At 35.4% G+C, this 14,472-nt stretch overlaps 1 protein-coding gene and 1 pseudogene across 1 annotated transcript in view; one reads left to right on the top strand and one right to left on the bottom strand.

Moving 5' to 3' along the window:
* The window catches only part of HS6ST3 (heparan sulfate 6-O-sulfotransferase 3), a 676,566-nt gene that overhangs the window by 291,835 nt on the left and 370,259 nt on the right, over positions 1 to 14,472 (top strand). The gene's annotated exons all lie outside the window — the stretch shown is intronic.
* Positions 8,175 to 8,230, bottom strand: LOC138383089 (U7 small nuclear RNA; annotated as a pseudogene).

Here is a 14,472-nt window from a genome sequence, read left to right as displayed (position 1 = left end):
GTCCAGACTCCAGACCCACAGAAACTGCCAGATAATAAGTGTGTGTTGTTTTAAGCAATTAAATTTGTGATGATTTGTGATAGTTTGTTCCACAGCAGTAGATAACTAATATGCCCACGAATTTAAGTTTCTGAATACTTGCCTATCATCTTTGACCAATTTTTGCCACATTAGTAAGTACACATTAAGCTATATCTTGAATTTGTAATTAGAGCAAAATAAAATCTAGTTTTAAATTTTTTAAAGGGCTACTCATAATTTTTAATTATTGCATATGAGATGATAGAGATAGAACAGACCCTTTTAGACTCAAAGAGACATTAGAATTAGTCTTTTATACATGAGAAAATTTAATCACAAATAACTTGTCTGTAACAAAGTTTAGATTAATAAAAAGATTTCCTGACTACTTCCTATTCACATCTCTTTATACTACATCACACTGCCTCTCTGCATTATGAAGTTTTCATTGAGATTTTTATAAGATTGCCCTGAAAAATGGTCTTAATTTATATAAATGTTCTTATATCATTTATTTATAGAAGTCAGGAAATGCCCAAATTTTCTTTGTATAAATATGAAGAAAATATTTGAAAGTTTGGCCTAAACCCAACCCCTATCCAGTATGGAAAATCAACTGACTGGTTGACAGATTAGAAGGCCTGGAGGTGTCCAAGAGTCTCCTGTGTCCACCAGCTGGCACTATCGGTCATGCTCTCCCTCTTCCCAAGGGCCATCAGTAGATTGGGTTTTAGGACCAAGAGACCCAAGTTTAATAAGTTTGTTTGTGTGTTTACTGCAGAGGATGCAATATTTTGGTTGTCATTGGCTCATAATGCTTACAGAATAAGTATTTATAAAAACTGTACTCCCTGATATTCAAGGCCTTTCCTCAGTGATTTGGCTTAATTTTCTGTTTTGGTCCTGGGACCATTTGCTCCAGAACCCTTTCTTTCCAGGGGTGACTGATCTTAACCATTTTTACTTCTGGATTTTGTTTGTACAACTCACTAAATGGTTGAACCCTGCCCTTCTCCCTTTTTCGGAGAGGGAAGCTCAAGTCTTCTACCTTTTCAATGGGAGCTGCCTCTGTTCAGTGAGCCTATTTGTGTGTGTGTGTGTGTGTGTGAGAGAGAGAGAGAGAGAGAGAGATATTTCAGCAGTACTGAATCAAAGTATGTTTTACAGTATATTAAGATGAATACAAATGCCTGAGCACAGTCAAACACCTTTTAATTCAGCAGTGCTGAAATCACACACACACACGCACACACACACACACACACACACACGCTCCCTGAACAGACTGAAAATTCCTTGGGTTTAAGGAAGAGTGTTATATACCATTTTATACTCCATAATATCTAGTAATGTGTCCTGATAGGTATTAATTTGATGTTTGTTAACTGATTAATGAATTAATTGGTTAGTGTGGATAAGGAAGTAGGTAATGGATATAATTAGAGAGGTGATAACAGGAACTTATCACTGTTGATGGGACCTGGGGAGTTGGTAATGGCTGTAATGAGAGACCGTATAACAGGAACATATCAGACAAGGGATATTGATGGGAAGACAAGGCCACAGGGGAGGAGTGACAAGAGAGGAGGCATTGGGACTGAATGGCTGAAGGAAGATTCCACTAATGGCGCAGGGCTTTGCGGTTTTGGAATTGGGAGATTAGAGTAATTCGCTGGCAAACTGGAGAGCCGGAAAATACATGTGGTTTGCACGATTTGTTCCTTTTCTCACATCTTTGTCACTGTGACATCCTTGAATTATACTCTGTCAAGATTTCAAGGCATTTCCTCTTTTCCTAGTAACTCTTTTCCTCCTTCTAAGAGTACCCTATCCCCAGTTAGACCCAGACTTGGAGTGTTAATTTTCAAGATAATGAAGATGGAAATGAACAGTATAAACAGCTAAAATATAAAAATCTTTTTTTAAAACCACACCTACCTGGAATGAAAATAGAATTATTTGAATATGAATCTATTGCTAATTTAAGATATGTTGATTGCTAAATGTTTATTTTCAGGAGTACAGAGAAAACATTAAAGTAATTAAAATGGTGAGGAGACAGGGAGAGTCTAGAAAAGGCTGCATCCTCCTTTCATTTGGTGTCTTGTAACTCTTTTATTTAACAGGAAGCTTTCCTTGTCTTCTGATCCTTACAGCCTTTTTTTTTTCTTTCCCTAATTGAAAAGACCTATCTTTGTTACTACTGAACATCATTCTATTTTTAACTCCAACTCGTAGGGTCATTTGAAACTGTGTCTGACCCTCTAAGCCCTCCAAGTTGGATGTCAATACAGACTTAATAAAACATTCTATGTTTTTTCATCATCCAAGTTACCAATCAAAATGTCAGCTGTGTCAGGACCTGAAATGGATGACCGTTAGCAGACTGATAACTCCTCCAGAGCTATGCCCATCTGTCCTGCCCCGACAGTCTGAAAGCTGCGCTCGGCGACTCTTGGTAGAACTCCTCTTTCTCAGTTTCGTATAGCTTTATTTATTGAGTGTCCTATTTGTCACAAGCACACACATTCATGAATTGGGACTACTTCATCAGGACTTAATGCATCATTTAACCTCATGCAATCTTAATTTAGTAGTTCCCGAATTAAAGAGCTCATCAACCCGAACTCTGAACTGCTTGAGGACTCTTCAAAGTTGATGTTAAGATATGTTGACTTAATGTCCTTAGAAGGTATGGATGATGTACAAGCTCTGAGACCTGGAGTCAAGTTAGTTAGCTGCTCAGATTCTCATCTACAAAATGGGGATGACAATAGCATTTACCTCATGAAATTGTTATGAGGATTAGGTGAGATCATAGTGACCTCAGAATAGCCTGCTGTATAGTGAATACTATGTAAGTTTTAATTATTGTCATTAATTGATTTGGAATGGTTAATATTAATGTGGCTGATCAGTTTTAGTTTTGTATTTTATTGTGGTATCATTTAATTTAAAGTGTGCTGCTTGATGACTTTTGATAACTGTATATACCCATGTAATCCACATCCCAACCACTAAATAGAACATTTGTATTAACTCAGAAAGTTCTTTATACTCCTTTACAATTAATCCCCCATGCCTCGGAGAAAACCATTTTTCTTATTTCTATCACCAAAGATCAGTTTTTCCTTTGATAGAATTTTAGATGAATGGAATCATAGAGTACAAACTCTTTTGTGTCTTGAATCTTTTCTGCAGTATATTTTTGACATTCACCCATGTCGTTTCCTGTGTCAGTCATTCAATCTTTTCCTTTCTTGAACAGTATTCTATCAATATAAAATTTGTTTATTCATTCTCCTGTTGATGAACATGTGGGTTGTTTCCAGTTTGGGGGCTGTTATGAATTAAAATTGGCAAAACATATCCTTATACATACCGTTTTGTGGATGTATGTTTGCCTTTCACTGGGTGACACCTAGCTAGGCATACGTAGAATCACTGGTTCATAGGATAGGTATATGTAATCGGTTTTAAAGAAATAGACTAACAGTTTTCAAAATGGTTTTACTGCTTTTATACTCTCATCAGTAATGTATGACATTTCCAGTTGTTCACCAGTCTTTGTAGTTTTAGCCATTCTAGCGGTCATGAAGAGGATCCCATTATATTATAGTTTTCATTTCCATTTCCCCATTAACCAGTGATGAGGGGCTTCTTTTCATGTGCTTATCAGCCGTGCATACATCTTCCTTTGTGAAGTGTCTGTTCAAGTCTTTTGTCAATTTCTAATGGGTTTGTTTATTTCTACTATTGATTATTTTTATATGATTGGAATACTTATTTAAATCAAACTATTTGTATATGTGTAGCACATTTATTATGTATTTATTCCATTTGTCATTGGAAGGAAATTACTGCCAAAATGGTTTACTTAATCCTCAACTAGACTGGGTGAAGTATCAATACCTTTGTTTCAGAGTTTCACACCAAAACCAGAGCCAAAGCAGGTGTTGCTACCATCTGAGAGTGATAATCATTTGCAGATGCTACATATGGTATCTCTAGTAACTCACATTCTACATTATGTAGTTCTCTACATTTTTACACTTTTGTGACTTAATCATTTCCTTTCTAAACTTGTTTTAATTTATCTCTTCAAGGAGAAAAAGTCCCCATGAGAATAGTTAGTTTTTATGAATTGGGTATTTGAAGCAACTATGGTTTTTTTTCCTTTTCTTTTCTTTTCTTTCTTTCTTTCTTTTTTTTTTTTAGGTGTGGGGGAGCAACTGTATTTCTGTGAGGGTAGGGGTGGGGAAGGCTTCACCTTCTATGTACAATATAGCTGTGAAGTTTGAACACTTTCATTAGCTCGTATCAGGGTCATTACAGTACTGACAGCTATGAAATGTTACTACATACTTAGAAAATGTGTTTGTTAATCGTTCTCAGGCAAAGACTGTGACAGAACTGCCCCTAATTCCATAAACATAAGGCATATTAATCCCGTTAGTTGACAGGTACTTAAATGGGCAGATTGGATGAGTAATTGGGTTGTTCTCCTTAATCCTTAGCTTTGAATATAAATGAGAAATGTCTCGATATTTTTATTTGTCTTCAGTAATGTCTTCTAATTGATTTATTTTAAAATGAACTGTTTCTGTGGAATAGTGATTTCTTTCAGCATCTGTTGTTCTTATGAGAAGAGTTACAATTATAAAACATTTCTAAAAGTCCATACGTTTTAACATTCAACTCTTTTTCCAAATTCCACATAAGGGGCTGAGAAAGTTATCCTCCACAATTCATTTCAAATCACATTTTATTTGGGATTAAAAAACCCCTGCTATTCCCTAGGAATAAGATGGATTCCTCTGGAGGATACTCAGTGCCTTACATCCCCCTAGGACACAATTTAGTGCATACTGTGTGACCCAAATATTTTAAGGTAGTTTCCCAAAGAGCCTAATGTACTCTCAAGAGGAATCCTCTGTCCTGGAAAGACCTGGCTGAATATTCCTCTTTAGTTGATGACAGTGAGAGAAATTACTTAACATTTTAAAGAGCATGCTGATATCTTTCTGCACCTTTTGTTGCAGACTCTCACCTGTCAGTGGGATGAAGAATTAGGGAAAAATTTTACAGTAAGTGAGAGTCATGGCATGAGAGGAATAGAAAACGTTTTGCAGAGTAATATAAGAAGAAAAATTTAGAAAGGAAAGTGAGAGAGTTCTAGGGCATCAACTAGATCAACAAACCACGAAGCTAGCAAAAGGTCAACATCTTAAGAACAGCCAAAGCCTCACCCTAACCCACAGTCAATCAGAGGAGAGTGACATGTTGGGGGAAATTAGGTCAGGTAATAAAATTTAGTACTAGATATCCAGGGAGACCCAAGGGCAGGAAATCACCCAGGTGGCCAAATTTCGTATATGTATTTTTTCTTTTTGCCAAGTTTAGAGCTAGTTCTATATTTTATGTCCATATACATCATCATTTATACAAACATTTGAAAACTTAGCTCATACAAACAGCTGTGTAAATTTTTTATCAATTGGCATTTGTAATGTTAACAAATGTTAATTTTGTTGGGAGGTGAACAATATGAAGTTATTGCTACCTGTAGAAATACGATATTATCATGTTTGGTCATGATTGATGGGAACTCCTAGGAGATGAGGAGAGGTCCTCATCTCTCCGTTTTTGTACCTTCTGGATCTAAAACCACACTTTGTTTCTTATAGATGCTCAAGGAACATCAATTAATGGAATAAAGTCAGATTCGGGAGCTTTCTGCCAGACATGGGTACTTTTTAATAATAATCTGTTTTGATAGAATGCTACAGATTTTTTTTCTTAAATATGAAGTACATTCTACATTTTCTTTTTCTTTTTTTTTTTTTTTGAGACAGAGTCTCACTCTGTTGCCCGGGCTAGAGTGAGTGCCGTGGCGTCAGCCTAGCTGACAGCAACCTCAAACTCCTGGGCTCAAGCAATCCTACTGCCTCAGCCTCCCGAGTAGCTGGGACTACAGGCATGCACCACCATGCCTGGCTAATTTTTTCTATATATATTTTTAGCTGTCCATATAATTCTTTCTATTTTTAGTAGAGATGGGGTCTCGCTCTTGCTCAGGCTGGTCTCGAACTCCTGAGCTCAAACGATCCGCCCACCTCGGCCTCCCAGAGAGCTAGGATTACAGGCGTGAGCCACCGCGCCCGGCCTACATTCTACATTTTCTATCTCCTTTTTGGTATCACATTCCTTTCTTATGCAAAAACATTACGTATGGCATAGCAAAGCAAGAATTTTTGGAATGGTTGTTTTTGCTGGTATTAAAGACCTGGCCATGCAAAAAGGGACAATTTTTGAAGAGTAGTAGATTTCAGAGGATTGTTTACATTTCCTTGCAAGTACTTTTGGTGTGTATGGTCTTTTTCTTTTAAGAGTCATTCAAATTCATAAACTTTGAGGGGTGAGTTTTGAACCAGTTTACTCCTCCGTCCTCCCCATAAGAAAGTAAAATTTAGAAATTTGGAAAGATAGGACAATAGGAAATAAGATTCTCACATTTGTTCAATAAGACTTTGGAGAATTTTTTTCTAAGCCACTTTTCAGCTATGTAATTAATGTAGTTTCCTTAAAATATGTAATCCTTTTATGCTAGGTACCACAACTGTTTAAGGAACTGGAATACTAATGGCATTAAACTGTTGTTATTTTGGATTAGTTCAGTTTAATTACAGTCTCAGCATTTTCTAATCAGTTTGATATTTTTATTCAAACATTAATCTGGTGTCACATGCAGGTAATTATGACAGCTCCTTAATATGAAAACAATACAAAAACATGTAACCAATACTTCAAGGAGTATAAGACATACAGCATTTTTCTTAGGCTCAGTGATACTGATTTCTTTATTCTCAAATACTAGTGAATACAACCATTATCTATTTTTGTTCATTTTGCTTAGTTTCATAAAATTATAGTACTTTGTTTTCCTGTCTATGAAAATACCATTGTTATGAGCTATAAACTAGAACACTAAAGTGTTGTGTGTATCCATTTTGCATTTGAACTTTGGAATTAGCAGAATGTTTTAGCTATTTGTTTGCATTTCACAACCAGGGAGCTGTCCATAGACTTAGACAAATTTAACAGTAAGGTAGGAACTCATGCTGTATTTATTCTCAATTTTCCTTGGAATGGCTTGATTTTTTTTAAAATGCGTTAGTGTTCTTTTTAGGTAACAAGAATTGTGAAATGTAAAAGAGCAACAGAGACAACTTTTTTAAGCACAGCATGTCTTCATGCCTTAGGGGGTGGGAGAATGCAGATCTTTGAGTTAGATAAAGCTATGTGTCAGATATTTAGTGTCTTCTGTCAGAAATTTCTCTAAATAGATTTTTGATGTGACACAGTCCATACTGTTTTCTTGGGATGTTGTGGAGGGAAGATAAAAATGTTTAGAACATCCCCTGTGTTCTCTTTCCATAGTGACTCATTTGGTCCACATTTATTAAACATGTTCTATAGACAAGATACATATACAACTGTACATTTGAAATACACTTTTATGTTTTTAATGGAAGTTGCATCCAAATAAATATTCTACAGTTCAGCTTCTAGATATTTGTGTTAACATCCTACAACGTAGTGACTTACAAAAAGTTACATTATTTTAAGGGATCTGATTTTAAATCCAGGGAATGTCTTTGAAATGAAGATATTTGTTAACATTGAGATTTAATGAAACAATCTGTTAATATTGCAGCTTAAAATTTTCTTTGTGAACTTTTAAGCTTTTAAAGAGGAGAGCTATTTGTAAAATTTCTATCAATTTCATCTGATGAAGTATAAACTGTAATTTCTCTCTCCAGTGGTCAACCATTCTTACATCCTTATATACTTCTTTGGGCAGTATGTAAGGGTGATAGTGATGAAGACCTTAAACTTGGCTCTTGGATAGATTGGGGTCATATCTTTGCTCAGCTATTCACTACCTGATTAAATGTAGGTAGTTTTATGAAGTCTTGGTTCTTCCACTGGTGAGGTGGGAATAATAATAGTATCCACCTTATAGAGTTGTGGCAATTAAATGGGGAAGACCATGTGGTATGCCCAATATTGGGCACATATTAGGGGCTCAACAGATGTTCATTTTTTTATACGCCATACCAAGCATAGTGTCTTTGTGTGTGTGTGTGGTGGGGGGTCTCTTCCAGTGAGAACCTGCTAGACAAATTCTAAAAGCGCTGTAACACTCCTACCACAGTGTCTTTCACGGACTAGATGCTCAAAATTATTTGTTAAATAAGTAACTCATTGCTTTGAGGTTCCGAAAACAAAATTGATTCTGAAACACATGGCTAGATAGGTTGTATTCACTTTGATAATTTTTTAAATGTATCACCGAGTAATGTGCTAATTCCTTAAATCAGTAAGTAAGATTTTTGATGACCTAGCAAGATCAAGACACTGTGCTAGATGCTGTGGAACATAAAAAGCAGAATAGGAAATCGTCCTTGTCTGTAAGAAACTTATATTGCACATAGCTATGGATGGTGGAATAAGATTTGAATATTTGAAAAGTTCTATAGGAACTTCTGTTTATTGGGTGCTTCTGAATTTCCATGTGCTCTATGATAAGCATCTCATATGAATCATCTCTAAACTTTAAAATGATCTGTAAGTAGATCTAGTTATGTTTTGCAGGTAATGGAATTAGACGCAAAGAAGTGAACTGACTTATTCAAGGATATAAAATAAGTATGGTCTGAAAATATGAAAGCCCCTAAAAATATCTATTGTGTAAAATAAAATAGTCTATGATAACATGGTCTTAAAAGTAAGTGTAAAAATAAAGTTTTATTCAATAAGTAGGGATGAAGTTAATTTTAGTGGGAAAAATGTTCTAGTCCCACCTCAAACAGTAGGCCTATATAAAAGCTAGGTGGGTTAAAGAGTTAAATTAAAAAAAAAGAAATAATGACAGTACTATAAGGTAATATTTTACTCATATTCATATAGAGAAAGACATTCTATATATAAAACAGTGAAAGAAACAACAATGAAAATATGGTGCTTTTGACTACATAAATATTTACAGGCCTTATAAATCAAAAGAACTAAAATACACTATGTAAAAAGTTGAAAACCAAATGGTAAATTGTGAAAAACACTTATGAAATACATATCAGAAAGTTAAGATCCATGATATAATGTGATATTACATATAATATAATAAAGTGTTTTATAAATCAATAACAAAGATAAAAATTTTGCAATTAAAAATAGGCAGAGGAAATAAAGAAGCAATTTTGCAAAGAAATGGAGTTGGCAATAAGCATGTAAAAACATGTACAACTTCATTGATACTCAAAGAAATAAAAATTAAAGCCATAATGACATGCCTTATATTAATATAATCTATCAAATTGATAAGGATTAAAAAATACTTTGTCTTGGGGAGAAATTGTGAAAAAAAAATCACTCTAATATACAGTTTGGGTATTCATTGCAGTACTACCTCAGAGAGTAAAAAATTGGAAAAAAATTTTCTATAGGGTAGTATAACACTATGGTTTGTTAACCATAATTATTGTTAGCCAAATTTTTCTAGTTACATCTAATAGAATATTAGTTAGCCATATTTAGATATAATATTTATTGATATAGAAAGAGCCTAGCAACATTGTATTAAATAAACAGCACTTACATAGAGAATAATATCATTTTGTTAAAATAGGAATATAGATAAAAAGATTGGAAGCAAATACATCTAAATGCTAATCATGGTGGTCTAATTCTGGTTACATTAGGAAAGGTGTATTTTCCAAATTCTCTACAATTAAGAAATGATAGGTGATTATAAATTTTAAAAAAATAATGAGAAAATGCTGTGCTACACAGTCTGAAATTGTATGTGAACCCTGGAGCTCATACTTTGGAATGAGTGTATTGAGTGTCCAGATTAAAGTTCTTTGACCTCACCATCACACTGGTGGAATTTTGGCAAAAAAAAAAGTCAACCAAGTGAAGACCACCTAGGTTTCAAGTTATTCCAGGAAAACCAAATAAAATCTATTTTTTAAAGTGATTTATGTGTTGAAGAATTAAACCACTTTTAAAATTTAATAAATGAAAGAAGGATTTTAGCTGGAGAAGAGTAGAATACACCCTAGACCCCAACAACAACCTTCAGTGAAGGGAGTTCCTCAATGATCTGGGCCAGTGAGGAAACTGCTGCTCCTGTATCCCCACTGCTAGTTAGGGAGCAGGTGGCTGCAGAGGAGAAAGCATCTAGACCAGACACAGGAGTTGGAAGAGTTTTCATGAGAAATATTTTAGGACATGCATAGGCTGAAATGGGGAGAAGAACAACATAAGAGAGGAAACATACTTGCAAAGGCTGAGATGCATGACATTATATGATACATTCTGGGGATGCAAGAATTTTGGTGAGACTGGAGCCAAGGAAGGTTGTGAGGGGATGGTAGGAGATGGGGCAGAAAAGTGAGCAAGGTCTCAGTTCTGTGTTGAGCCAAGACTTCATCTTGCAAGGTTGGGAGCCAAATTAGGTTTTATGCTCAGGTTTGTGTTTTAGAAAGTCCAGTCACCACCGACCTGGAGAGCAGGTTGGTGGGAAACCCAATGAGAGGTGGGGCCATCTGTTAGATATCCCAGACATTAAAGTGAGAGATAATAAGGACATGAACAAAGGAAGTGCTGGTGGGGATGGACCAAAGGTAGGTTTGAAATATAAACAGTGGTAGGGACAAAAGAACTAGATGATCAATGAAGAAGGTGGGATGAGTGAGTGGAAGGAATCTATGATGGCTTGAGGTTTCAGGGTTGAGTCATGAGGGGAATGATGAAACTTTTGGTACAGATAGGAAATGGAGAGGGAGAAACAGATTAAGACACAGAGAAAGGTGGTGTGTGTGGTATTTCTAAGAAGAGAAGTCCAGCAGCAGATTGAAAATGTCTGTGGGGTCCAGAAAGCAGGTCACGTTTGGAGATAAACTTTCTAAGTCAAGGATGGGAATGAGCGTACATCCTAGGGAGAGTTTTGGTAAGAAAAAGAGGGTAGAATGATATAATTCTGAGACACATTGACTTTTAGAGAATGAGATGGGTTCAGAAGATGCTTGGGTAGAAATAGGCTCAGTGGACACATAGCTAAGAGAAGAATCAAGAGAGAGTGTGTGCTATTATAGAAGCCATAAGAAAGAGAATTTGCATGATAAGGGAGTATAAAAACCACAGAGAAGATGAGTGAGAAAAGTATTGAATGGTTTCTATTCAATTTCCTTCTTTCAGTACTTTGTAGACATGCAGTAGAAACATCTCCAACTGAAGTTGAAAAGAACAGTTTTTACAGAGAATAAATTCCATTAAAATCCACAAATTTCCATTTCAGAATATGTGTTTGCATGTATAATGTAGCTGTGTATATATGTATGTGTGTACACACACATACACATGTGGACATATAAGCCTTAGGCATAGTGTTTAGTCAATCTTTATTGAATGAACAATTGAAGAAAGAGTGAAGGAAGAGAGAATGAAATATAGGGGGACCCTTGTGTGATATCTCCTCTTCCCACCCTTTCCCAAATCACCCTCTTCCTCTGTTACTTTCTATGGACTCTCAAGAGTAAAAATGGACTGCCTATGTTTCAGGCCGGAGAACATGCTCATCAATGCACTGCAGACATGCGTTATGTGAGCACACTCTTATTTGAATCACCTTTTTGAAAGGATGCTTTTTGTGTTTCACTGTCATTATCAGATGACATTGTTTTTTCAATTAGATTTTGAGATATCAGCTTTGGACTCAATATTGTTTCATCTTTCCGTGAGTATTATTCATTGATCAGACAAATTAGTTCTTAAATTTGTGACTAGCACCTTGTAAACACTTCTGAAAATAAAGTACTGTGGAAATAAAGTGAATGGATGTAAACAGTGTAAAATTTAATAGGTTAAAGCACATTATTTTATCTTTAGAATAATCAGAAAATAAACTGATGCTATTGTGGCTTGAATGATAATCTCAATAAACACGTGGTCAGAAAAGAAACTGGGGGTGAAAGAGATAGAAAACCAATGCGTTATCTTATGCAAGCAAGATAAGAATTTCTAAACTATCTGTTAATTTTTACAAAATATTAAGTTTGAGAATTTATACAGGATATTTCAACAAAGCTTAATTTTAAGAAGTCTTCACTATTTAATTTCAACAACACTCAGATATTCATTGCATGTTTGATTTTGCTCTAGTTGTCAAATCCTTCTTGTATTTGCTTATAAAGGTTACAGTTATGAGAATGAAATATTTGGTGGATATTTAAGGCTTGAAAACATGTCATGTGATAATTGTTGTGATTTGTGTTTTGGGTATAAATCTCTCTTAAGATTTGCAAACATCATCAGTCTAGGACTTTATGAGTTAATGATACTTAATATAATTGTCCTGTGAATACTTTTGATTACTGCTGCCATTTAGCATTTGACTTACCAAAATCCATGGTGGAATTTCTTTCTTCCTATAGCCGGGCTTTGATAAGATGAAAAATAGACATTAGAGCTTAGGTTTTGATTATGACTGCGTATGGTGCTTGCAATTATGTTAAACACAAGCAACAAAGTGTTACATAAATTAAACCAGACAGTAGCCAAATTCCTTTCAGAGAGTGGCAATGTCCAAAATGTGAAAGAGCCTTCCAATGTCTCTTTAAACCCACAGGGCAAATTTTGCTGAGTTTGTTACATTCTCAACTAATGGGCTTGGTTAGTCATACCTTTATGAAATGAAGTATTTTGATAACTTATATTAAAGAGGTACATTTTAAAAAATAAAAATTTTACTTAGGCCAGTCCTCCAGAAAGAAAATTCATTTCATTGTGGTTTACTAAATTTTAAATAAAGCAATTAAATAATTTTTATTCACACTGTTTCTTAGCCAATTAGAATAATGGAATTTTAAAGTTTGATGAGATCGTAATATCATTTAGTCTGAACCTTTAATTCATATATACAAAGTATGAGGTTCAAAGAGGTATATTTACCCAAAGCCAAATATTAGCTAGTTTTGTGATTTTAATTTCAACTCAGATTCCTTGATTCATGTTCTAGTGCTTTTTTTTTTTTTTTTGAGATGGGGTCTCACTATGTTGCCCAGGCTGGTCTTGAACTCCCGGGCTCAAGTAATCCTCCCATCTTAGCCTCCTGAGTAACTGGGACTACAGGTGTATGCTACTACGCTCAGCCCTAGTGCTCTTTCTAAACATAGTGCTATTTCTCACTCAGTAAATATAGGCTTGTTTTTATTTTGCACAAAATTGAATCTTAGGTGCCAAAAAAATGGCATATAAGGAAGGATGGAGGTTTTCTTAGAACCCTGTAATATTTGAGCAAGAAATGAAACTCCCTTTTTCTTCAAAAAATGAAAACATTTCTTAAGGATTCAAAAAATTTTATTTTTCCTAACTTAGCCCCTATAGTCATAATAGTTACTCAAAAAGGTAGCTTTTAAAATAGGATATTTTACAGATAACTGAGAAAATTCAGGCTCGGGCACTGCTGTCTTACAATTATGGTTCTTTAGGGAATGGAGTGACCTGCTCAACCATTTTGAATCTTCTCACAGTATAACATTAATTGGAAAATTACAATTCCTGAGGGAAGTTTTCTGGGAACATGATGTTCGGTACAGATGGGGTGGGAGTTGGTGAGGAGAGGGAGGGATGTAGAGTCGTCATCTTTGCGGGTGAAATCTCAGGAATCGGTGAGGAGTCCCAAGTCGTGTTCATGAAAGGGACACAGTGTAATACAACTCTGAAGCCTCTCACAGCCTAGTGATGCATTTCCATTATCCTCTTGCTAAGCTACAGCAATTTTCATTGCCTTTTGAAGGAAAAAAAATGAAGTGCTTCTCTTTTATTTGGAATGAAGGGCACACCAGTTCAGAGGGCTATCTTTGCTGGTTCTGCCTAATGAAGCAGCTTAGGCACCACGTGCCTGGGATAGCTGGAGTTGGGGGAAATAAGACCAGCTTGCATAGCTGTCTAGATGTGCACATCGGCACGGAAGACCTTTGATTGGCTTTAGAAAATAATGGTTGATGTTCTCTGTGGATCTTGCAAGAGAATCTTACTGAAAAAAAAAAAAAAGACATGTTTCATTTATGCCACTTCCTATCGTTACTGGCAGCTCTGCAAATGATCTGGAACAGGTGGGCATACCAATAAGCAAAGAGTGTGTTTTATAGCCTGTCATACTCCACTTATCTTATTTTGATGAAGATATATAAAGGGAAGATCGTATTTGTACTTGATCTCGTGTTAGGAATCTGTAAAGCACTAACAAAATAAAAGGTACAATTTCTCTTTGGTAAGTTAGTTGACTATTAAAATTGAGAATAATTTTCTTGCAATTTCACAGAACAGTTTTTCATGGGTGGCAGTCATCATTTGGGGCAGGAAAAGGAGAAGCAGTCTATC

This window comes from Eulemur rufifrons, chromosome 4 (assembly GCF_041146395.1).
Source record: "Eulemur rufifrons isolate Redbay chromosome 4, OSU_ERuf_1, whole genome shotgun sequence".
Classification (NCBI taxonomy): domain Eukaryota; kingdom Metazoa; phylum Chordata; class Mammalia; order Primates; family Lemuridae; genus Eulemur; species Eulemur rufifrons.
Note: the sequence above shows the minus strand (reverse complement) of the source record. Positions and strands in the feature narration are given on the sequence as shown.